Genomic DNA, 25878 nt, shown 5'->3' with positions numbered 1-25878 from the left:
TTGACCGCAGACAACCGGTTTAATTGCCTGATTCTCCAAAAACTTTAGAATTAAAGGATTTATATAAAGTGAAAATAATAAGGGTGAGCAGGGGCACCCTTGCCTGGTGCCCCTGGAGATGTTGATGTAACCAGATTCTGAACCCATCATCTGTAATTACATCCACATGGTTTCCAGTGTTAGCCACTTCAGTGATGTTGGGCATGGATTACATAATAAACTTGCCTTTCTATAGTATTTCAGACTACACTTCCATTGTAAGAACATGCAATGATAGAATGTCAAGCAGGATCTGTTTGTAAAGAGTATTACATTCTACTGGAAGGTCCGGTAGCATGAGGTACCTGTTTTCTATCATCAAACATGTCCAGTAGCCCTTCTTTTATGTTTGCTAACATATCTTCTTTCATATGTAGTGGATAGAAGTTTGAGGGCAAATGTTGGTATTCATTTAAGAGGCTATGTTTGCATTAACCACCACAATGTTTGTGTAATTCTGGGAATGCTGGAAATGTGTTGTAGTCAGTCTTTGTTTTTTTATTTGCATTTTTTATGTTTTTGAATTCAATGCTTGAATTTTGGGGGGCTGCACCCCTGGAAAGCAGAGCTTATATAGAATTGAGAGCAAGAAAGATATTTTTGCGATGCCATATTTAATAAATATCACATTGCAGAAATTTCTCAGACATTTACATATTTTTGAGGATGCTATGACATCAGATGTTCAAAACAGAAAATAACAAAAACAATAGTTCCCTTGGAAGAACCTTTTAGCCTGGGCTTCATCGGCAAGAACAATGAACACATTTGGGGAAAACAGAAAAAAACTGTTGTTATTTTTTTTCTCTGTATGCAATTGAAAAATCAAGTGATACATGTAGCAGGTGTGTCAGACGAATGCTGTAGAAATCATAAATGTGAGAAAAGAGAACAAAAAGTATCCTGATATGTAATAACAAACAATGCTGTCTCCTTAGGATTTACATTTTCTTGGAACAAAGACACCCACTTTTCATTACAAGTTCATAGGTCAAATTCATTAAAGGAGTCCACATCTACAGATGCCAACGTTTCAACCCCAACTAGGTAATTTCAAACAGTGTCTTCATCAAGACCAATCAAGTAGCAACCTTGTGGCAACATCGTGGCAAAAATGAACAAATAATGTCCTTGGCATGTATACTTGCCTTAGCCTGTTAAGAGCGCTCAGGAAGAGCTGGAATACGGTATTCTGCACTGGAGCAAACAGACACCATCAGAAACCCAGCAATTCAGAACTTGTAAATGTTTTGCTCTATTTCAATGTATGCCAGTATCTTCATACTCTGAGATACATATCAGTATCTAAAATTAAGAGCATGTGGTTATGTGCCTCCCTGTCACATTGAAAAATACTAGTGTTGGTCGCAACATGTTTCCCAGTCACAGTATCATTGTTTCCACATTCGAGATGATCATAATTCTTTTTTGCTTCCCATCAATTCCAAGGGACAGTAAATAAAAACATAGTGACTCCCATGATGTAGAGGTCATTAGTTTTCCATTTTTCAAAAAGAAGTCCGCTTTGGAACTTTGCTTTTTGGAAAATAAAAAACTGTGTAAAAATCCTGTTTTACAGAGTCATCTAAACTTTTACAACACTGACAGTAACCACTGTAATGTTGGTTCCTGAAAATGTTAGGAGTTGTCTGTAGGCTGGTGGACAGTTCTAGATTTGACAGGCAGAGGTCTCTCTGTATGGTGGGAGCAATGTACTCCACCATCCTGTAGGAGTACCTGCCACTTAACAAAATCTAAATCATTCCTCTGATACCTTACTTCTCTGTCCGGGTGTTGTTGAACAGATTCTGCTCAGTAACAGAACTATGCTTCTACCATAGTACATCAGCAGGCAGGGACTCAGGCACCATACCACCTCAGCAACCATGAGCCTGAGTCAGACTATCTATAGTGTCTCATTTGCCCTCCTAACCATATTCAGATAGACAAGTGATTAACACCCCAGAATACCACGTTCCCGACCCTCTCAGAGATCACAGTAACAGGACATTGCCTTCCGCTCTCACACTAGAACTCGTCCACAATAAGATATGACAGAGTCCCGAAGGAAGTTTGAAATGTTTACTGGGATAGATTGTTGGAATTCAGGGTCTTTATCCAGGGTTTTAACTAGGCAAGATAGCGATCATAATGTCCTTGTCTTAGCACTTAAGCCAGGGAGCTTTGGGTTAACAAACCCTGATGCCGAATCTAACACAGATATCTTGCCCCTTATGGTAGCCAATAATAGGCTCAGGGTTAAATGGCCCCATTTCCAGGACTCTCCCAGTAGGCTCGCTGAAATCTACCAGATTGCTGTACCTCTGATTACTGAGATGGGAGATTTGGGCCCCCATGTTCAACCTGTGGAAATCCACAAGCAGTTGGCTCTCGCACTGGGGGAAGTGTTTTGTCCGGAATCCGGAAGGAAGGAACAAACTACATCGGGCTAGGACACACCCCTGGTATGATGCCACCTGCAGGGAAGCAAAAAAAGATCTCCTTTTGGCAATTAAATCCAAAGACAGTGTAGGAATTAGGTTATTACGACTGCTCTATAAAAAGGCAAATGTTAGGGGAAAGAGGGACTGGGAGGAAACGAGGTGGGAGGAGCTCAGATCTGCGCTCCTTTGTAAGGATGCTAAGTCATTCTGGGCCATTGTTGCCTCAGGTGTAAATGGGGGAGGTGAGGCCGTTTCCCCGAATATCGCGCCTTCAGTGTGGGAGGCACACTTTGGAGCGCTATATGCAAACTTGGAGTGTAGCGAGGTACCTCGCCTAGGTTTTAAATCCTCCCAAGAGTATAGTGCGCCAGGGATGATAGACTTGTCCCTGGATGGAGCTGCGGTGCCCCCTTTACCCACCGACCCAGACCGCCTCCATGATTACTGATTGGTGGGGACCTCGGCCGAGGGACGATGGCTGGACCACCTGGATGTTCCGCACGAGTGCAACCCCCTAACACCGGAGACCAATGCCCCGGGGGAGATGGAGTCTGCTATACCAGGGGTGATGGATTTGTCCCTGGGGGGGAAGCAAGGGTGCCTCCTCCATCCGCCCCCCAGACTCCCTCCAAGAGTATCAACTGGTGGGGGGCCTCGGGCGTGGGACGGTGGTTCGATCACTGGGGTGTTCTGGACGAGTGTCACTCAGTAGTCTCAGAGACCATGGGCATGAGGGAGGTATTGTCTGACACAGCAGGGGTGCTGGATTTGTCCCTCGGGGAAGCAATGGTGCCTCCTCCGCCCACTGCCCCAGACCCCCGCCATGAGTATCGACTGGTGGGGCCCTCGGGCGTGGGGAGGTGGTCGGGTCACCAGGACATCCAGGACGTGTATCACCCTGTAATGTCAGAGACCATCACCCTGAAGGAGGTAGAGTCTGTAATAGCAAGGCTCCTCCCCAATAAAGCCCCCGGCCTTCATAAATTGCCTGGGTACCTATTTCGTCCCCAATCTAAAATATGGGCACCATACCTGGTTATCTTGTTTAATGCAGTCCTCATGGGGTTTGATCCACCAGACACCTGGCTGGGAGCTGAGATCGTCCCCATTTACACAAAAGGCTGTCCGTTAACCCCTTCAAATTATAGGCCCATCAGCCTTATAGATACAACACAAAAACTCATGGGTAGGATCATATTGGACAGGATCCTAGGGTGGATAGAGGCAAATGAAATATTGACTACACTTCAGGCCGGGTTTAGATCAGGCATCTCAACCTTGGATCAAATATTTCAGCTCCAGGTCCTATTCTGGAAAACTGCAAGAGTGGAGGGTGGCAGCCTCTACTTTGTTTTTGTGGACCTGCGGGCCGCTTTTGATTTTGTTCCCAGGGAAAAACTGTGGAAAGTGTTGGCAGATCTGGGCCTCCCACCCTATCTATTGAACATCTTGATTAGACTGCACGTTGGCAATTATGCCCAAGTTAGGTGTGGGAGACATGGTGATTTCTCAGCCCTATTCCCCGTCTCCAAGGGTGTGCAACAGGGGTGCGTCCTGGCTCCCACGTTATTCTGCTTCTACATCAATGGCCTCGTGGACTTCCTAAATGCTGTAAAGGACAACGATGCTCCTTGATTGGCCACAGGGCGGGTGCCCGCTCTGATGTTTGCGGATGACACTTTGCTGTTATCCAAAACATCATCGGGCATCCAGCGCACTTTGGACGGGTTCGCAACATTCTGTGCCTCACGTGGACTGGAGGTCAACTTGGATAAAACCAAGTATATGATATTCAATCCCCCGAGGCAGACCCGCCCAAATCCCGCCCAGAGCAGTATTCCTCTGGAACGGGTCAAAACTTTCGTCTACCTAGGTATCACCTTGACGGAAGATTTTGACTGGGGCCACCAAATCACTAAATCAGCTCTTAGACTATCACAAATAGTAGGGGGCATTAGTAAGCTTTATAGAACATCAGATTTTAAACCGGTTGCCCCGGTTCTTGAAATCTATGGACTTCAGGCCAGAACAGCCGCAATGTATGGTGACGAACTCTGGGAACATAAGAACACATCCAGCCTTTTAAGGGTCGAACAGTCCTTTATGAGGAATTTGGTGGGCTTACCACAGAGCACACCACTTACCCTCTTGCGACTGGATCTGGGGTTGGAGTCCATAGAGGAACTGGCAACTGTTCGGCCTTTGCTCTACTGGAAAAGGTTCTGGTCAGTACCGGAACTGGCCCCCTATGGAGAAGAATTCTCGGAGGTTTGGGGACAAATAAAAAATAAAAATATCCCTTGGCTACTCCAGATCAAGGTCCTTACCACTCAGGTAGGCTTGCCCAATCTCTGGGAGACCCCCGAGTTGAGCTGCCCGAGGATGCCCAGGTTGGAGCTGCTAACCTTGTTAAAGCGACAAAATGTACTTGCCCGACAGCGATCAACAACCCAGGGCAGGCTGCTTGCTGAGTTTCTCTTAGTAAAATCAGACTCGCGACTAGAGGAATTTAGGACGTAATCAAACCCCCTCTTGCGAGGAAGCTATATACCCAACTGAGGCATGGCTGCCACGAAATGGGCCAAAACAGAAAATGGAACCTGCCCGGCTTGTAATTACACCCGAGAAGATGTTCCCCAGCGTATGCAGCAATAAGAAATGCTGGTTGATCTCATTATGTAGGAGCTTGGGCTTCAGACACCGCATGCAGGCGTGTAGAGTTTTAATGTATGATACCTTGCCCCCCCCCCATAGTCTTTGTGTATTCCCGTTTTTTACTTGGTATGTGGCGCAGAAGGAAATACTTTGTCTGATACCAATGTTAATATCTCTGATCTTTTTTTTTTAAACCTCATGCTATTTGGTTCATGATAACCTCTCAGTTTAATTAATTTTTATGATCAACATTATTTGCTTACTATTTAATGTTTTTACCAACTGTGCTTTGTATGTTTTTTATCCACACTTTTATGGTCTTTGACCGAAATAAAGTTATCATTGATTGATTGAAATGTTTATTTAAACTATTGTGCTCTAGTATGCAGTATTGGTGCCACAATCCGAAAACAAATACCCAACAAAATACTATCAGCATAGTCAGTAAATAATATTAAGAAACGCCCTGTCATATTATAAGACAGATTAGCCAACCCCCCTCCTCTTCTACAGAAGAAGAATTATTATATAACAAACATCTCTGGGATTAGTAGCAGACCCTGTACCTTAGCATGCACAGGTGGATGTTCTAAGATATAGTTGTGCTCTCCTCTCAGAAAGTTTCACTCTCGCTATGTATGTTACATTACTGTGCATGCCAATATGAAGAAGGCTCATATGCTCACAAACAACAGCTGCACTCATGTGTTGTGTCTAAGTGCTAGTGCCTGACCAGAATGACAAGGATAACTAGAATAAAAAGGCACATTGTTGTTTGACCTTGTTTCCTGTGTTCTGACTAAATCCCAGGAAAGAACAGAACACAAAAACAGCTACAAGCTCTGTGTGAAAATACAATGTGGCCTAAAAATAAGTGTGTTTCTATAGTAACGTGCACAAAGCAAATGCAGCCTGTAACATGTACAGTTAAGCTAACATATCGGAAACCACAATGGGACATGCACTGAACATATGACAGTGTAAAGGTTTTCCTCAGTTCCCACGTGTCATGGCCCAGTGCCAGCTTCTTCCGAGACTGTACCTCCCTGTCCCTGTGTTAGTGAGTGGTCAGTTCCGTTGCCATGAAGGTGCCAGTGGATGCAGATACCATTGTGCAGGTCCTAAAAGTTCCATTGCAGATGCCATTCAGTGCAGAATCTTGTCTGGTTCCAATGCATGCAGGTGCAGTGCTGGTGCGAGTGGATGCAGGATATTACAAGTGTCAGTTGCTGTATGTTATTTTAAATCACGATACTCAGGTCTTTTACTACTGAAACATTCTTTACAATGGCTAGGATGTGTTGTGCCAGTTTCAGAAAGAATATGAGAATACATTTGCATATCGTAGCACAGCAATTCACAACAGATAATATTAATATTAGGAAACATTAATAAAGCTCATGAATACACCACAACGGTATGTCTCTGCACTGGACGCAAACATCCTCACAGGAGAAGAAATAGTGGTGGTTCTAGATAATAGAAGAATACAGTAGCAGATAGTAGATTAGAATTGATGGTCATTTCTAAAAAGTCATGTTTTCAGTTTCTTCCTAAAATCAGTTTCTGATTGCGGTCTCTGAGGAGCTTGGGAAGGGAGTTCTATAATTTGGACACTATGTGGGCAAAATATTTAGCTCCCAATCTCTCCCTCCTGATCCTAGGCATAGTTGCCAAATTGGCGTTAGAGGATCTGAAGTTGCGGGTAGGAGCATATTTTTGAACTAGAGTGTGAAGGTAGCTGTGTCCTTAAGATGCAGTGGCATATACATAGAGCTTTAAAGCACAAACTCTTTGTACTTGGAAGCCAGTGTACAAATTTAGGGCACTGGAAGCTGACAATCATTTGAGTAGATTTAAATCAGTCTAGCTGCTGCATTCTGAACTTGTTGCAACATTCTGAGACTCCCCTTTGAATGCCCCCAAGTAATGTACATTCCCAATGTCCAGCTAGAAGGTGATAAGTGCATGGACTATGGTTTTCCTGGATCTGGAAGGAATTAGATCAAGGAGTATTCTTAGAATCTTAAGGGTTCCAAAACATTTTCCTTCTGTTTTCCTGATTTGGTCTTCAAAAGTAAATTTTGAGTCTAAGATTGCACCCAGGTTCTTGACCTTGAGTTTGGGAGCTGGGGGTTTCCCCAGAGACACTGGCCACCAGGCTGATGTCCAAATAGAGGGAGTTCTTCCCAACAGTAAGATCTACGATTTGTTAGCTTTCAGTTTTAAACAGTTGTCGGTCATCCAAACTGCAACCTCAGATAAGCAGGCCATAAACATGTAGGCCGTGATGGCGGTGGGGTCCAACAGATGTACTATTATTTGGGTGTCATCAGCATAAAACACCACCTGAACCTTATGTCTTTTAATGATATTGGATTTTTGGTTTCATATTTACATGAAATAGGGTGGGGCTTAGAATAGAACCCTGAGGGACCTCTTTCATAGAGTAGGACCGATCTGAAACACAAGATTTATGTGCAACTTGAAAGGATCTGTCCTGTAGAAAAGAGCTAAACCATTTAATGCATTGCCTCTCATTCCGGCATCCATAAGCCTATGGATCAGTATGTCATGTGACACAGTTTCAAAGGCAGCACTCAGGCCCAGTAGTATCAAAGCCGAAGTCTTACCCCTGTCGCCATTCTGTCTCAATATTTCTTCAGATAGGAGGAGGGTAGATTTGGACAAATATGTAGCTCTAAAACCCGACTGAGTAGGGTCTAACAACTCATTAGATTCTAGGCAGCTAGTCAGGCAATTATTAACATCCTTCTCTAGTATTTTTGCCCCAAATGGAAGAAGGGAAATGGGTCTCATATTATCTAATGTGGAAGGGTCCATTGGAAGTTTTTTGCTTGATAGGAATCACCATAGCATGTTTCCAGTGTTTTGGTACCATGACACAACTTATGGATAGGCTCAGAATCTCTTATAGTAAGACTGCTATCACTGAGATCCCCAATTGCAAGATTCTGGATGGGGCTGAGTCGAGTGAAGAATCTGATTTGATGTATACAAAGATATTACTAACTTCAGCTACCGAAGGAGTAGGGAGAAACACTAAGTCACCAGGTTGTGCTCTACACCTAACTGCGCCATCCCTACTAAGAGTTTTGAAAGTTCTTATATATTTTAGCTACTTTGTTGGAGAAAAATGTTGCAATGTTGTTGCACAGTTTGTTGGTGGAAAGAGATTGGCCAAGATATGCTCCGCCTTCGGTAAAGATTAGAGCTGGGAGAATAGTTCTTTAGTTGGAGTATGTGCTGAATCAATCATCTGGGCCTCATACTCCTTTCGTTACAGTCTTATGTATTTATGGTAAGTTTTTGGGGCTTCTTTGAGGCGAGTGCAGGTGGTAAAACTGTAGTCCTTTCTCCATTCACGCTCAGGTTGTTTGCATTGGTTTTTTAATGCGGCCAGTTGTTCATTATACCAAGGCACTGAGGGTGATTCTCTTGCATTCTGTCTCAAAGCTACAGGCTCTAGGGTGTCTATATTTTCAGTTAGCCATGTCTTGTATTTTAATGTTAGAACAACTAAACAAGTGCCAATACTGTTATTCCTAATTCACAAACCTTGGGTTTCTACACAAAAAGAATCAAACTTAATGTGAGTTTTAGACTTAAGTATCAGTCTGAATGAATCACTTTTATTTTTCATATGTTTTTCCGCAATTTTATGTTAGTTACAATTCACCAAATTTCACAATTCATATAGAAGAAACAATACAAAGATACAATTTCATAAAAAAGACAATTTCATAAAATACATACTACCTCATTAACTTTCATACATCGTTGATCAACATTAACATTCAAATCTCACATTCTCACACATACCAAACATACATATCAATATTTACAGTTGAATATAGCAAAAAACTATTTATTCACACCAAAGAGAATTATTTGATTAATTTGAAAATTCTTAACACACAAGTGATTATTTTAAGGGGGAATCCTATGGTGTAGAAGGGCGGTCTACACGTTTCAAACCCCTAATTGGTGAGGGGTTCTTATCAGGACCTCATAGATGTAGGGAAGATAAATGAGATCTCGGTCACTATAAGTGGAGGGATAATACTTCTGAACTAGCAAGCCCTTGCTTTCTCTGCCTCTTACCTTGAGATTGGAGTATGCCCTACTTAATGCAAAACCGGACGTGGACAACTGGAAGAAATAAAGTAAACGTGCAAAGTCACTCAAACCCTTCCCAACATTAAGTCTCAGCTAAGTTGAACCTGTTAACAGCAGATGTTTAAAAACCCGTCCTACTTACATGGCTTCTGAGTGCTCTTGAGTTAAGTGGGAAATCTGTGGAGACAATGAACTCAATGAGGATGTCCTGTCTAAAGAACGGGGACGTCTAATCAGGTAAAATGAAGTGAGCTTACTTGGTAATTGTTCCATTCCTACGAGGATTCGAGGTGCCGAGGGTTGAATCAGGGACCTATCAATAAACAAACACATAGGTCAGAGATTGTCCGTTTAGCATTTTTGGTGTTGTTGGCAGTTTTGGGAACCCCACGCATCAAGCGATTCCTCTTACCTCAGTTTATGAAGCACTCTCTGGTAACGCAGTTCCTCTCCTTAGCCGGCTGCTTGAAAAATTGCAGGACGCCGTTGTTTGTCTCCGAAAGGTATCCCGGCTCCACTTGGATTTTGGGAGTGGGACTGCTGGGAATTGTAGTTCACTTCTTAATACCAGACGTCATAGAAGTCTGTCACGCGAAGGGCTGAGATTATGTATAGAGTTCCCGCAGTAATGGCATATGATTGCGCGAGTGTCCACATCAATCTGCATGAAGAGGATCCCTTAGATGACTCTACGTATTAATAAGATTTAATTAGGAATTGTTTTTGATCCAAAAAATGACGGATTTGGGGCCGCATCTTTTGAGGTGCATCTTGGTAGATGTGGTTCAAAAAAGGCCTGAGTTCATGTGTCTTACTAAGGGGAAATGAAGCTGGTGTCAGCCCTAGTTGTGATTGTCCATCATGTCCACAGATTATGGATGCCAGTGGGCAGCTGCATACCAGATGGACCTCATAATCGTACATACATCTTCAATAGATCCAGTTTTCTTCAGATCTTCCAATTATTGGATGGTATCGGGTTAGTTTAACTTATATAATTCCGACAACTCGTTCAGGCCTTCTACCGCAGTATTGAATTTGAGAAGGAGCATTGCCTCTCGTCTGGATAATTTCGCATCCAGATCCCCGCCTCTTAGATCTCATTCTACTTTGGAATTACTGTCCATTTTATGTCTCTTTCTTTATGATCCATGGTGTGCCAATGGTTAACCAGTGGGTCAGTTAATACCTTCATCTTTATTCTCGATTTGTGCTGTGTAATTCGTGTTCTTACCTCCTGATTGGTCTTGCCGATGTATAGACGATCACACGGGCACTTAATACCATACACGACATACCGTGAGTATCTAAGTAGGTTTTTAAACATGTGCTGTTAACAGGTTCAACTTGGCTGAGACTTAATGTTGGGAATGGTTTGAGTGACTTTGCACGTTTACTTTATTTCTTCCAGTTGTCCACGTCTGGTTTTGCATTAAGTAGGGCATACTCCAATCTCAAGGTAAGAGGCAGCGAAAGCAAGGGCTTGCTAATTCAGAAGTATTATCCCTCTACTTATAGTGACCGAGATCTCATTTCTCTTCCCTACAGCTATGAGGTCCTGATGAAAACCCCTCACCAATTAGGGGTTCGAAACGCGTAGACCGCCCTTCTACACCATAAGATTCCCCCTTAAAATAATCACTTATGTATTAAGAATTTTCAAATTAATCAAATAATTCTCTTTGGTGTGAATTAATAGTTTTTTGCTATATTCAACTGTAAATATTGATATGTATGTTTGGTATGTGTGAGAATGTGAGATTGGAATGGTAATGTTGATCAACGATGTATGAAAGTTAATGAGGTAGTATGTATTTTATAAAATTGTCTTTTTTATGAAATTGTATCTTTGTATTGTTTCTTCTATATGAGTTGTGAAATTTGGTGAATTGTAACCAACATAAAATTGCGGAAAACATATGAAAAATAAAAGTGATTCATTCAGACTGATCCTTAAGTCTAAAACTCATATTAAGTTTGATTCTTTTTGTGTGGAAACCCAAGGTTTGTGAATTAGGAATAACAGTATTGGCACTTGTTTAGTTGTTCTAGTATTGAGAGGCTTGGCCTTACTGTGGGAAGCCCACACCCAGTGTTGTTTTTCACTTATTCATTGTATTTTAATGTGGCATCTGTCATCTGATCTTCCAGTTCAATATTAGGTTTGATTTTTTCCTAGGCTTTTTGAAATTGTTCAAGTGGAATTTTGGACCAGTTCCTTCTCTGGACTGGTGAGGCTAAGGTCTAGGCCCATTTGCTATTGGTCGGGAACAAGAAAGGGATTAGGAAATGGTAGTTTCACAGCCTCTTTCACCACCTTAGAGGGATCATTAGAGAAAATGTATGTGGTCTAATGTATGGCCTTTTACATGTGTTGGACCATGACTAGTTGACATAGCTGTAGAGTTTGTAGGTTTCTTAATTTGAGATAGGACTCTTGGCAATCCTGAGATTCAAAGTGAAGATTAAGATCACCTTATATGACCATTTTTTTTATACCTCCAGGCTAGTGCAGAGGCAGATTCCAATAGCTTTGGGATAAAACTTGCTGCAGGACCTGAAGGATAGTACAACAATAGGCCTGGCAGAAACTGATTACTAGGCATGAAAATAATGAATTGTGCAGCCTCATTATCCAGAGAATCTATTTTATAGAGGGAGCAATTCCAAATTTGTTTAAAAATAAGGTTGATTCCACCCCCTTTTTGCCCTATTCTGTCACATCTTACAATGTTATAAACTAACAGTAGCGTATCTAAAACATCAGGCTATACAAGGAGACACCCAGAGGATAGGTACAAGAGCGGTCCCTCTTCTGCTTTATGCAGACAATGCGGTACTCCTCGCCCGCACCCCAAAGGATTTGCAGCTTTTAAAAGCTGGATGTAATCCATTTGTAGCACTTCGAATGGTGCAGTAGGTGGAACAAACCCTCCTTTCGGAGTATACATCCCTTTAGCAGGATTGTGCTGCAAACATATCAGACAGGTCTGCACTACTCTTTTGGTCGTATTGGCAATCTCAGGATGCTCCCAGACTCGCGTAAGCAATCTAGTAATTGCGAGAGCTCCAACATGTGCCAATCCATGTGTCATTTGGACCATTGCTTTCAAGTAAGCTGCAGGCAATTTCCATCTTTCCATGTCTTTGCTTCTCCAACAACCCTCATCATCTAGCACTCCCTCCGCTGCCCAGGTTGCGAGTTCTGTTTCAGACGCTGATTTCTGAATATCTAATATCTCCTCTCTAGCATCATGCCATCGCTCAGCCTGCGATTTCACTACGTACATTGGCGAAGCCTTTCGTAACATAGCAGTTTCCCTCGCTATGAAATCTGCAAAGGCGTTTCCTTGTCCTACTTTGTCTGTCACTTTCTTATGTGCACTGCATTTGATTATCGCCACTTTCTTTGGACAAAGTAGCGCATTCAGAAGAGCACGCACTAGTTCTCCGTGCATGATGTGCACTCCGTGTGAAGTCAAAAACCCTCGCTCTCTCCAGAGTAGGCCAAAATCATGCGCTACTCCAAAGGCGTACAAGCTATCAGTGTAGATGTTCACACACAAGCCAGCACTCAATTCACATGCTCTTGTTAAGGCTATCAGTTCCGCTGCTTGGGCCGATTTCTGTGGTATTCGTGCTGCTTCTACCACTGTCTTAAGTGTCGTGATCGCATATGCTGCGGAAGTTGTACCATCTGGCAGCCTCAAACACGATCCATCAACCCACAGTTCCCCATCTACATCTGAAAGTGGCGTACCCTGTAAGTCGACACGACCCTTTGTTTGTTCTTCAGTCAAAAAAACACAATCATGGTGTTCTTCCTTCTGGCCCTCAGCAACTGGATACGGCAATAAAGTAGCAGGGTTCAGAGTAGCACATCTCTTTAATGTGATATGCGGCGCCAACAGTGTGAGCTCATATCCTGTTAAACGCGCACTCGTTAAGTACTGGGTTTTTGTTTGGTTTAGCAGAGCGTCTACTGCATGGGGAACTAACACCAACAATTTGTGTGACAAAACTATTCCCTCACTCTGTCGTATGGCCACTGCTGTTGCTGCAACTGCTCGAAAACACCCAGGTAATCCTAGTGCTACGGGGTCAAGTATTGCCGAAAAATATGCGCAAGGTCTCTGTTTATCCCAGTGTGTCTGCACTAGGACTGACAATGCACACCCATCCTTCTCGTGTACATATAATGTGAAAATCTTTGCACAATCTGGTGTACCTAACACTGGTGCAGAACAAAGGGCTTGTCTCAATTGCTCAAAAGCATTCTGACATTCATCTGTCCATTCAAGGGGCATTTGTGTGGTCTTGGACAATAATGCTAACAAGGGCTTTATAGTATGTGAAAATCCCATTATCCACTGTCTACAAAAAGACGTTAAGCCTATAAAAGCGCGCACATCTCTCTGAGTACGGGGGACTGGTGTATCTAAAATCGCTTGGATTCGATCAGATGTTAATGCACGTCCCTCCTTAGACAAAAGATGACCGAGGTAGGTCACCTTTGGTCTACAATATTGAAGCTTTTTCCTAGAAACCTTGTGATTATTCTGAGCAAGAAAGTAAAGCAAAGCAAGAGTACTCTCCTCACATTGTTCTTGTGTATCTGCTGCAAGTAGAATGTCATCGACATACTGGATGAGAGCCACTCCAGGCTGCAAATCGAAAGAATCAAGCTGTCTTTTTAAAGCCTGGCTATAAATGCTAGGACTTTCTGTATAGCCTTGAGGAACTCGACAAAATCTATACGATTTATTGTTTAATGTGAAGCCAAATAGATATCTGCTATCAGGATGGATGGGAATGGAAAAGAAGGCATTTTTCAGGTCAATCACAGTAAACGTAGTGGCAGTGGGCAGAATCAGAGTAAGTAAGGTGGTAATATCAGACACCACCGGGTACTGGGGCACTACTATCTTGTTAATTTCTCTTAAATCAATAATAAATCGATAGATTTTGTCATCAGTATCTTTCTTTAAAATCGGAAGAATGGGGCTATTACAGACATTATAAAGAACTTCTTACACAACGCCTGCAATAATCAAGTCGTGTACAATATGAGTTATGGCAACTTCACCTTCCCTGGATATTTTATACTGCGGTACACGAGGCAGAGGCACTCCCTCCTTGACAGTTATTCGAATAGGGGGAATAAGCATCTGTCCCACATCCGTGTCTGAAGTAGCCCATAACGTGTGTGGGAGAGAGGCCAACGCTTCAATTCCTTGCATAGTACACAATCTCTCTGCATCTGGGTAATTGTCATTCAAAATAACCTGCACTCCTTCAGGAGCGCAGCGTATTGTTGCTCTAAAGTATTTGAGCAAATCTATTCCCATAATATTGTCTGGAGTGTTTGGTGACAATAAGAACGGGCACGGACCAAAGAATCTGTCAATGTAAAATGTAAGGGGTTGTGACAATGGGCTAAGAGAGGGTGTTCCATCAAACCCTATGGATGTAATCGTTTCGCCAGACTGGGGAGCCCTTGGAACCAAGTTTTTAGACAGAGCACTACGAGTAGCTCCCGTATCAACCAGGAACTGATCAGTAGAACCCAAAACGCCCGCTGATGCGTATGGACCTCTTTGATCTACTGGTACTTCAACCGATTCCACACCCCATCCTACGCAATCCTATGCATGTACATAATCCTGAGACTCCACATTCTCACCCTCCGATATCTGATACTGATTCTGTCGATCAAAAGTATTATTATCAGCCTGACCACGACCCCTCGCTTCAAACCTGCCACGATCACTTGCTCCACCCCTCGCTCCTGAATAACTATTCCCTGTCCTTCCACCTCCTCGACCACGCGGATTACGTTGTTCACGAAGCACCGGACAATCTGAGGCCCAATGTCCAAACTCTTTACAGTAAGCTCACTGATCCTCAGCAATGTCGGTACGACCAGAAGACGTACCATACGAACCACGTCTACCTCTATCATTCCCTCTCGGCTGTGTAGCATAAACCTGAGCCAACATCACTTTCGTCTTCAATTCCTTTGCTTTCTTATCAGTACATTCTTTAGCCTCCAATTCCTGTCGTTCATAATACTGAGCCATAGTCAGTAAAGAAGCAGGGGTCGCCGTGGTCCAAGAACTTTCACTAGTCTTTAACCGTTTTGCAATCTCTGGCAGGAGATTCGCTACATACTTATCAACAAACAAATGTCTACCCGTATTGTCTGTTAATAACTGCCCAGTGTAGTCATGAAACGCTTCTTCAAAACGTGAGAAGAAATCAGACACCGACTCATCCGCCTTCTGCTTACGGGAGGCTAACATGGTCCAATCAATCTTTTTAGGGGTAACGAGCATTTTTAATTTATTCAAAATAGCCGTCGGGAGATTTAACATTAATTGACATGGCTTACATGCAGGCTCCCTGTCTAAATCAGCTTGGGATAAAGTTCTCCAATCCGCCCCCAGGATCGCTCCATCACGAACTTCCGAATTGCTCTCCACATATCAGGAGGCAATATTAACCCAAAGAAAAGGTCAATATCAACTAACGTCATAACACACGAAGAAATCGCCCCTTCCACTCCTTCATAGAAAGCTGCCGGATTCTTACGGGGGTCAGGCAAAGCATTTTTCAGTGCCATAACATCGGCTCTATTCCAAGGCGTATAAACCCAATTATATATAAAATAACCCTTTGCATCCCCGGACAATTTGTCATCACTTGTACCTTGCCCTTTAGGAGGGACATACAAAGGTGCAGCTTCACGCATAGGCATAACATGAACCGTCGAACTCTTATCTGCCCCAAAGATAGAACACTCTTTGGATATCTCCGTTGATCCCGGCGCAGGCGCCTCTGATGCTTTCCTCGCTTCCCGTAATCTTGACGCCTCATCCCGTAGCTGGACCAACCGTTGGAAAAACCGAACCGCATCTGCAATAACAAAAATACCTTTACGCATATCCTCACGACCAACTGATACATCCTTAGGCTCTAAATCATTTGAATTTTTCCTGAATCGTTCTACAACTTCGTCTCCAAACTGACCCAAAAAATACAACCGTTCTCGTTCAGACCACCTACTCATTTGGTCATTAATCTCGGACATAGTTATTTTGTTCAAATTGAGTTTACGAGCAAAACTGCGCAGTTCCGCAGTCTCACTGGCACTTAACCTAACACGACTACCCCCTCGATCATTTCTGTCCGAATCCTCATCTGGGGCCGTAGGTAGAACATACGGAGGCGGGCAATGATCTAATAATGAAAAATCATCAACTTCATTAGTAAGGACAGGATATAGAGGACGTCGAATAGGAAATTGACCATTCGTTTGCAAATTACGTTCCCATGCCTCCCTCTCTTTCTTCTCCTGCAACTCCTTCTCCTCCAGCTGTAAAGCCTTATCCCGAGCAGCCTTCTGCTGCTCTTTGTCCCCCAAGGCTAATTCACGCTTCATTCGCTCATGCACCGCTTTCTCCCACATACGTACACAGTCAAACATATCTTGTCTAGACCTGCGCTGAAACAAACATTGCTCCACATACTGAACCTTTCGTAAATCAAACGACCCATGTAGTGGCCATTGTAATTCGGGATCAGATTTTGTATACCTGTGCCACAATGTACTATATAGAATAGGGGGAATACCAAATTTAACGTAAATTTCGCGATTAGGGGTCCCCTCTGGGGGAGCCAGCTGAGATTCATTTAGTCGATAATTGGTACCTTTTCCAAGACAGCACATCCCTCGGAGTGTGCTTAAAACAGGCATGTCAAAATATCACGGAAACGCGATATCACAAAAATGGCACTTAATATACTTCACACAAGGTGTGCCGTTCAAACAAAGACAAAGTTAGAAAAATATCTCTACATGCCCGCCTATGTGAAGTGCACTACACATATAGTTCAAATCATAGAACCAAATGTTAGCTAACTCAAAACATATTCAAAGAGCCACAGTAAGCGTCCGTAGACAATCTTATCAATCACAAGCTTACCAAATTCTCAAATATCCAGGTTCCAACTGCCAAGTTCTTTAATCGAATCAGCCAAACCGGCACTGTACGACAACTCAAACGAGCAGGATCTCAGTCAGGGACCGGCACCACCTGGAAGGTCAGATCAGAAGGAAAGGAAGAAAACACCGTGGGTGCCAAGACTCGGGTCACTCAGTGGCAGCGTACGCGTCCATGGCGAGTTTCCAATCCTTCGTCACGACCTCTCCTTCGGGCATCCGAGTCGCCGATGAGTCCCTTCGTGGTCGCCAATTTGTGGTATTGGGTCCTCCAGGCCTACATATTCCGCAAAACCCACTACACCATAGAACAGACGTTGGCACGGGAACTGGAAAATGCAAAAGACAAGTTTATTAAGACCCCATGGGGGGGTGGCACATTCCTACAACACACTTCGGCAATGCAAGAAGTTTCACACCGAACATCGGTGCGAGGCCTCTTTTATACAGTTTTACAATATTAAAAAGAGTAGGCGGAACACATTTACTCAGTTTAGGTACATATAAGGTCATTTTTGGAACACAGCCAACTCATGGGAGGGGTTACAACACCACTGGTCAGTTTAAAGAACATTCCTAAGCGACGACTGTCCACTAGTACAGAGGGTTCAACTTCGCATATGCAAGCTTGACCAATACTAAAAATAGCCTGTTGCTGGGCAAGTTTGAGTGGTCAGTGGTACAGAGAAAGGACAAAAGGGCATGCTGACCACGAGGCAGCGCTCACATAAAATGGACGCCAGTGTTCTCAAAATGGCTTCCGAACACTTTAGTCAAGATAAGGGAAAATTCGTGTAGCAAAGCTTAACGCTAACCTGATCACCGTCAAATGACGACAGGTCCACACTCTCGGATGGGCTTAACGCCCTACAAAAGAGTTTTTGGACGCCCCATGAATATATGGGGGTGCCCAAACCAAGTTCAGTGTATGATGTACCTTGTGTTTTAATGAATGACTATTTGGCACAATTAACTGATAGCTTGGTTTCCATTCATCAACAGGTTTTGAGAAGCACTTCCTGATCGGTCCACAGGAGATGGTCACAATCTCCGGCCTGGTGATTTTGTCCTCCTGAAGTCCTTTGAGAGGTCGAGTAGTCTGGAGCTGAGATGGTGTGGCCCTGAACAAGTCCTCCTAGCCACAAGAACAGCAGTACGAGTGACAAATCGCAGAAATTGGATCCATTCTATCCACTGTCGAAAATGCAACCTGATTTGGTGGAAGCTGCTGTACTGACTGACCATCGAGATATCCTGACTACGGAGAGAGGCCGTGCTGTGGTACCCGACGATTCTGAGGAGTTCTTGCCGGACCAGACAACGCCTGCATCAAGAAGATACAATCTACGACCAAGGAAAGAATCTGCAATTGCATGAGAAGTTGTCAGAACGGTCCCTAGGTTAGTAAAACGGAGAGCCAAGGGGGGGGATCAGCCATGCATTAGAGTAGTGACACCCGTCTTGGCCCGATGGTGAAGAAAACAACGGCTACCTACAGAGTAAGAGTTCTGACAACACTTTAGTTTCAGGAAGATACTGTGTACATTTGCTCAAGATGGATAAGAGAAAGATTTTTGGTTCTGTAGGGTTCATTATCGTTATAGCAGGTATCGCTACAGTCATGTGGTTTGTTGAGGAGAAGGCTCCTGCCCGTGAACTATATGTTGTTTCTACTCCAGTCCCTGATGAGCACTTTTTCTATACACTCCCATATCAAGAGTTGAAACATCGACAGTCGTATTTGAATAACACTTTTATTCAGATGTTGCATCATACCCACGTTGCTACAAATGCCACAGATTGCTGGATATGTGGCAGCGCATCAAAAGAAAGGGGGGACACCGTTCATACCACTTCCCTTTTCTCACAATGGCTCTTGTAGAGCGTGGTACACTTTGCTTTTTGCCACACGAAAGCCTACAGTAGGACGACTGATTTTCAAACTGAACAAGGAATGTCATCAAGATAAAGACGGCTATCCACAAGCCAACGGAACTATATGGGAGTGGGAAAAGTATCGACCGGACAATGAATCGACCCCTTATGTCTTCACGAACACTAGAGACACTGTTGGGCAAGAGAAGTTTGTGATTTCAGTGGCCCAAGCACAAGCTGATTTATGTGTACAGAGTGTAGGCCACATTCCTGTAGGTGTTAGTGATTGTATTGTTGTATTGAAGATTAATGGCCTGAATAACAGTACTTTCCTTGCTTCACATAACACCTATTTTGTATGTGGGAATAAGGGCTATTATCGATTACCAGCCGGATGGTCTGGAGTATGCTATGTATCGTTTTTATTGCCACCTGTATTCTTGGCACCTGCATCGTATCATAAAGACTTGAAGTTGTTGAATAATGTAACTGTGAACAGATTCAAACTGACTTTATCTATAGACGATGTTGATCAGACGGACACTAGTCTGCAACAATATATAGATTTCAACTTAGGACTGTTTTTCTTTGTGGGAGCTGCGTTGAATAGTAGAAAGATACGACGATTAACAAGAGTAGTGGAAGCTGTCACTAATCAAACTGCTGCGGCTCTTGGAAACCTTACCGAAGAGTTGCAAATTACTAGGATTGTTGCGTTGCAGAACCGGATGGTTCTCGACGTTATGTTAGCAGATAGAGGTGGAGCTTGTAGAATTATTGGAAGCAGCTGCTGCGTTTTTATACCTGATCATACTCCTTCTGTGTATAAAGCCATTAACAATTTGCACAAGATTGCAGCTGATATACACCAAGAAAATGGATCTTGGACTTTCTCTGGGTGGTTCTGGACCTTGATTTCTACATGGGGTTGGAAGGTTCTCACTGGACTATGTATAATTGTTGCCATATTATTCATCTGTTGTGTGTGAGAAGTTGGCCTGATATATAATGTTCACTATTCTAGTGAGCACTTTGTATCAGTCCAAACAACCCTTATTGATGATTGGTTGTAAGTCAACCTTATAGACCAGCTATCCTAGTAGCATGGATACGAGCAGTCTTCGGGCTAAACTCTAGAGGGCGTGTCAAGCCAGCTGTTATACCATCACATATACCCCTTGAACACCAAGTGAAAGGACACCACACAAGTTGTTATGAAAATAAAAGTATATTTATTTAGAACACAACAGCCCTGGACTCTTTATGAGGACAGGGTACTAAGCACACAACAAAACTCTTACGAAAATACTATAAGTTGCACAATTTACACAAATGCCCGAGGGGCACGGAAAACCATATACTACAAAAGTGGAATGCGAAATTACTAGCAGCTAAGTACTAATCTCATAGGGTTTGGAATCGCTAGGACTGGCCTACTGAACCTTCAGATTACTGGCAGGAGGCCTAGGGGACTCGGGTGCAGAGTGTGCACTCTCACGCGGGATGCGGGACAAAGTCTATGGAGGCTAGAATTTGCAAAGTTAGTGTTCTCGGGCGAACCCGACTAGGTAGGTCAAAAACGAAAAAGGATCTGGACCCTTGGATAGTGAGGCTATGCTGGGGCACCGAAATGCCAAAGTTACCTAGCCCAGGGGCTGCGGATGCATAGGTCTGGAAAGACGTCGGGAATCCTCGTTGCAGTCTATGGAGCCTGAAAGAAGAAGTTGCTGGCAGGCGACCAGTGAAGAAGTTCGAAGTGATCCAAGCCTGGATCGAAAATGGAAGACACCTGAAAGCAGAGGGGACCAAGTTCTGAATCACTAGCCAGTGATTAGATGGGCACCAGGATGGCACCGGATGGAGTCACCTCGACCAGGTGAGTGGGCGACGCTGGGCTCTGCAGTCTCACAGACCGGGAGGCGTTGTCGGCGACCAGGATGGCGGTGCGAGCTGTCCCACGATGGTTGCTGCTGTCGATGTCGCTGGACCCAGGATTGGGGCAACAAGTCTTGGCAAATGCAAGCCCACGCGGTGGACTCAAAATGGCGTCTGGAGTGGACCAGGAGGGTCCGGGGTGCTCCTCTGTTGGAGGGGAGCAAGGGCCAGTCTGGAGCAACCAGACCAGCAGTGTTGATGTCGTTGTTCGTCGTCGGGAAGGCCACAAGCCAGCGGGCTAGTAGCCAGACAACGCGGTGAGCAGCAAAAAGCAGAAGGGCCCCACGCAGATCTGGTGGATGCTGGAGGGCTGAACTTCGGTGCTGGAGCTGCTCAGGGTTGGGGCTTCTCGGACCTCAAAGCACTCACTCGAGGATCCCTCGGCGGTCGTGCTGGGCAAGAGTCGTGCAGTCTTGAAGATGGCCAGTCCCTCGAGGTCTTGTCGCACCCACGGATCTCAGCTGAGCTGACGATGTGGGTAGAGGTCAGAGGTGCCAGGGAAGCCGGGTCTCGTCGTGCTGGTCAGTCGGATTCCGGAGGAAGGACGTGCAGCAAACCGCAGTGTTCTTGGATGGTGCCTGCGGGTGCAGGGTGACTACTCCTTAGTTACAAAGGAGAAATCTTGAGAAGTCGTCGAGAGTTCCTTTCGTAGAAAGTAGTTTCAGGATTCAAAGATGATCTCATTTGGAAGGGGGCCCGCTCCTATCTTTATACTAGGAAAAGGGGCTGGCACGCGACTAGGTCCTGCCCATGGGTGGGACCAGGAAGGGGGGTGGTTACACCCCTCTACCATGCCGGACTTTCCCCAGCTGAGGGGCTGGTGTGCCCCTGGAACTGGTTCTAGCCAGCAGATGCTTAGTGAGCACCGGGGTGCCACTTGCAGTCTTCTTCCTCTAAAGCCCTGCCTACCCAGGATACCCAAAACCCTGTCTGGGATGGTGCTAGCACCGCCTCCGACAGGAAACCCTTTGTCCAAGCTCCCCTCGCTGGAAGGACTCCCAGCTGCAGGGAGTCAGGCTTGTGTCTGTGGTGGCAGCATCCATTTTGTGATGCTGAGGCTCGAGTTAACTTTAACCGGGGTTCACAGTTACATACATGTCGTGTCCCTCTAGAAGGGTGGAATGCTAACCCCGTCACCAGAATTGGTGAGGGGTTAGTATTCCGATTCGTATGACACCTTACTCGACATGTTTTGATAAAGCGATACCAGAGATAGCATATAACCGCGAGGATTATAATGCACTTAAGAGTATATGGTATGCATTATCATGGAACAGCTATTAGGACTTGGTTCCGCAAGCTGCAAAAGGGCTCAGCTCATGCCAGAGCACCATCTCACACGATTCCAAGCACTCTGCCTTCAGGATTGTCAAGGCCTGCCATAGGAGTGACTGATAGGAATCTGTGCGTCCATTTTAGGGTTAGATATAGGTATACTATATCTAAAGCAAAGGGTGATTACACCACCTTGCCCCAGCTGTCGTGCAGCCAGTTGTGTCAGATTTAGATGGCCAGCCAGGGGTGGCATAATACATGCTGCAGCCCCTGGTAGGCCCTGGGTTCACCTATGCCCTGAGTTACAGGGTCTGATAAGGTGGCCCAGTACCAATTGGATAATGCACCTAAGGTACACATGTCAATTTAGTGAGAGAACAGCAAGGCTGTGGGTCTGATTAGCAGGCCCACAGCCAGAGAAGTCGTAAACCAGTGAAGCAAAAAGCAAAAATCTGGGGTGATCATAGGATTGCAGACCCTAATCTCCTACATTGTGTATGTATTCAATGTAGTCCAATGATATGCTCGCTATGTGTCTCACTTTGTGTGCCTAATAAACAAGCTGTTGCGGATGCTGCCCATAATAAAACTATAACTAGAGAGATAGCGGATATGATGAGCATCGATATAAACGATGAGTATTTAGATTATCCAAGAAAACTGAATGTCTTCAGCAAATGCTGAAAGGGTCGTCTGTTGTAAATAAAACAGCGATAATGTTAAGCATTCGCTGAAGACATGCTATCTTGTCTTCATTCTAGTTTTCCCGCTAATACTCGAAAATATGGCCGGACTCCATTTTGTTCTCTGGCGTCCATCTTGTATGCTACACTTCGCCATGTGCTCGCCACGAGGCAAGTCCTACTTCACTGACCATCACCCCTGGAGTTTGCGCAGCAACAGGCTATAAATAGTTCCACCTTGCCTAGCGAATGCCCAGAACGTGTACCATCTGTTTCTGCTTAGAGGGGATTGGAATGTGCATTCGGTGGGCTTCATGAACCATTAACTCCACCCATGTATCGATCATGTTTAAGAAAAGACCATATATGGTTGTAAATCATGCTTTTGAGCTGTGACCACCCACTTATGAGCCCCTTCTTTGTGTATAAAAGGGGACTGCATGTCAGAGTTCTGTGTGCTACCTTGTACAATACTGTAGAGTGTTGTGTGGGCTGTAGTACCACCTTTAAAGGTTTATTAAACTATGTTTTTGTATTTCCAGTTTCCGTGCCAATTTCTTATGTAGTCTGAGGACTTTGCGTACAGAAGGGCGAACCCTTTCGCACTTGCAGGCCTTGCTGGGACCTGTACTCATCACAGGTGTCTGCGAGGGCTCGTCTGCAGAGCCGCGACCCGATTGGTCCAACCCAAAGAAGCTTTGCCGGAAGACGCCGGGAGCCGTGGCGCGAGGAAGAACCTTCCAGGAAAAGACCCGTCCTCGCCGAGGGATCCGTGAGTGCCTTTTGTCACCCCCGGCCTGCCGTCCCAACAGCCAAGTGTCAAACTAGCTCCCCGCCGCTCGCTGGATTGTCGAGAGCGGGCGGAGAGCTGACGGGACCGGCCGGGGTCAGCTGGGAGGCTTCCCCTACGCCAAGGCTTCGCTTCCCAATCAGCACGGTTAGGCGCTCCTGCTAAACAGCGCTAGATACGGCAAGGAGCTGATTCTAAGATCATTTAGATCATTTAGCCAACAACATTTACTTACTACGATATTTGAGACCGAGACTGAAACTAAAGTGATAACGCTTCCTTAGAAAAATAGTGCAACCATCAAGAAGAGTGAAGAAATCGTGTAACTACACTGCAAGTGGTTTTAAATTGCTAAATTAGATGAAGATATATTTTTTATATATACTTACCTGTGTGGTCTCAGTTTGTGGTGTACTTTGGGGTCATTGTGTGTGTTAAGTGCAAATATTACACATTGCCTTGGGGATAAGCCTGCCAGCTCGTGCCAAGCTACCTAGGGGGTGAGCAGGGGTTATCTACAGTGTGTATCCTTTTACCCTGACTAGAAGTAAGGGTCCCTATTTGGTCAAAGGTACTTACCTCTGCCAATTAGAGACCCCCAGTTCTAACATTGTTGGACAGCGGTGAGGTTTTGAACTGGTATTTGCACTTTACCTACAGTGATTTTGTGTACACCACTAGTCTAGTTTAGCGCAGACCACGTCGCAAAGTCTAGGAAGCATCATGTCTCAGAAGGAAGTAAATGAAGAGGCAGAATTTGAGTTTGAGATTCAGGATTTGCTCACATACAAGAAGGGGCTCTTGAAACAACTCTGCAAAAAGCTTGGATGTCCCATGAAGGGTAGCTCAAATAAGGAAGAGCTGAAAAAAGCTTTAAGGGCTTGGTGGGAGGCTAAACAAGCTGATCCAGACGATCCTACTGGAGAGAGGGATGCACAGGAGAATGGTTTTGAATCCCAGGATTTACCAGTGAATAGGCCAGCTTCTAGGGCTGGCTGCGCCCATTCCAGTAGGGGTTTTTCTCCAGAGGAGCTAGAGGAGAATCAGAGGAAGAGGGCTCATGAGTTAGAGCTCTTTAAGCTCAAGGCCCAAGCAGAGGAAAGGAGGTTACGCCTTGACACTGACAAAAGGGCGGAAGAGAGCAGGAACGCTCTCGCTTTGGAGGAAAAGAAACTCCAGTGGGCTCATGAGTTGAGTCTAAGGGAGCTGGATCTCAGATCTAAACAAGTGGAGCCCAGTTCCAATGGTGGCAGTGCACAGCCAGTGCAGGCGGGTAAGGTATACATACCCAAAGATTTGGTGCAGAATTATCAGAGGGGTGAGGATATCTATGCATGGTTTAGATCCTATGAGCTTGCCTTGAAGATGAATGAAGTACCTGAGAAGAGTTGGGGGCAGGTTTGTGGAAGCATTTTGAGGCCACTGGGAGGGATGTCTTGGCACCCTTAGAAGCAGAAGGTACCTTGACCTACCCCACTATGAAGGAGGCTTTATGCCTCAGGTATGGGCTTACTCCAGAACAGTACCGCCAGAAGTTTAGGAACTTCAAGGAACTTGATTCTAGTACCTGGGGGGAGTGTCTGAGTATGTAAACGCTTGCACTGGAAGGTTGGATAAAGGGCAGCAAAGTAACTGATTATGTGGGGTTGTGTCACTTGATTAGTTGGGAGCACTTGAGTAGTCTATGTGTTCCAGAGCTATGCCAGCATCTTTTAGATAGCAAGTTAACTGATCCCAGTGAGCTTGCTAAGGAGGCAGACCGCTGGACTAGCACCAGGGTCTACAAGGGGGTGGTAAGTACCCCAGCCAAGGGTGGACAGGGTCCCCAGCGGAAGGGTGGGGAGGACAAGGGTAACCGTAAGGAGTTCTCTAAAGGGCCCCAAAATAGTTCCCAGGAGAAGGAGTCACAACCCCCCAAGCCTAAGAAGTCTTGTCCCCCTAAGGGCAAAAAGGACAACAGAACTCAGCCTACTTGCTATGCATGTAGAGAAGTGGGGCACATTGCCCCTAAGTGTCTCAACAAACCTCCAGCACCCACTT

This window comes from Lissotriton vulgaris, chromosome 6 (genome assembly GCF_964263255.1).
Source record: "Lissotriton vulgaris chromosome 6, aLisVul1.2, whole genome shotgun sequence".
In the NCBI taxonomy this organism is placed as follows: Eukaryota; Metazoa; Chordata; class Amphibia; order Caudata; family Salamandridae; genus Lissotriton; species Lissotriton vulgaris.
The sequence above is the reverse complement of the archived record's forward strand: the minus strand, read 5'-3'. Positions refer to the sequence as shown.